Source organism: Cyanistes caeruleus, chromosome 38 (assembly GCF_971803275.1).
Source record: "Cyanistes caeruleus chromosome 38, bCyaCae1.hap1.1, whole genome shotgun sequence".
In the NCBI taxonomy this organism is placed as follows: domain Eukaryota; kingdom Metazoa; phylum Chordata; class Aves; order Passeriformes; family Paridae; genus Cyanistes; species Cyanistes caeruleus.
Window position 1 is genome coordinate 1,243,445 of NC_141739.1, and position 1,254 is coordinate 1,244,698.

The following is a 1,254-nucleotide window of genomic DNA, read 5'->3' on the forward strand; positions in this document are numbered from 1 at the left end:
TATTTTGTATTTATTATTTCTATTTTATTTTTATACTATTATTACTATTATTTTATCATAATCATTATTCTTTTTCTTTTTCTTTTTAATTTTATTTTTATTCTCTTTATTTTATTTTTACTTATTTTATTTTTATTTATTTCATTTCATTTTATTTCATTTCATTTTATTTTATTTTATTTCATTTCATTTCATTTCATTTCATTTTGTTTTATTTTATTTTATTTTATTTTATTTCATTTTATTTTATTTTATTTTGTTTTACTTTGTTTCATTTTATTTTATTTTGTTTTACTTTGTTTCATTTTATTTTATTTTATTTTATTTTATTTTATTTTATTTTATTTTATTTTATTTTATTTTATTTTATTTTATTTTATTTTATTTTATTTCATTTCATTTCGTTTTATTTTATTTCATTTTATTTTATTTTATTTTATTTCATTTCATTTTATTTTATTTCATTTCATTTCATTTCATTTCATTTTATTTCATTTTATTTTATTTTATTTTATTTTATTTCATTTTATTTCATTTTATTTTATTTTATTTCATTTCATTTTATTTTATTTTATTTTATTTTGTTTTATTTTATTTTATTTTATTTTATTTTATTTTATTTTATTTTATTTCATTTCATTTCATTTCATTTCATTTCAATTTATTTCATTTTATTTTATTTTATTTATTTTATTTCATTATATTTCATTTCATTTCATTTCATTTCATTTCATTCCATTTCATTTCATTTTATTTAATTTAATTTAATTTTATTTCATTCCATTCCATTTCATTTCATTTCATTTTGTTTTATTTTATTTTATTTCATTTCTTTTCATTTTATTTTATTTATTTTTTATTTTGTTTTATTTTATTTTATTTTATTTTATTTTATTTTATTTTATTTTATTTCATTTCATTTCATTTCATTTCATTTCATTTTATTTCATTTCATTTCATTTCATTTCATTTCATTTCGTTTCATTGTATTTTATTTATATTTTATTTTATTTTATTTTATTTTATTTTATTTTATTTTATTTTATTTTATTTTATTTTATTTTATTTTATTTTATTTTATTTTATTTCATTTTATTTAATTTAATTTCATTTCATTTCATTTTATTCCATTTCATTTCATTTTCATTATCACTCACCTCTCCCTTTAATTATCCCCCCGCCCATTTCCGCCTTCATTAATTCCCGCCCCCTTAATTAATTCATTAACCCTTAATAACCCCCCGCTGCTCTTTT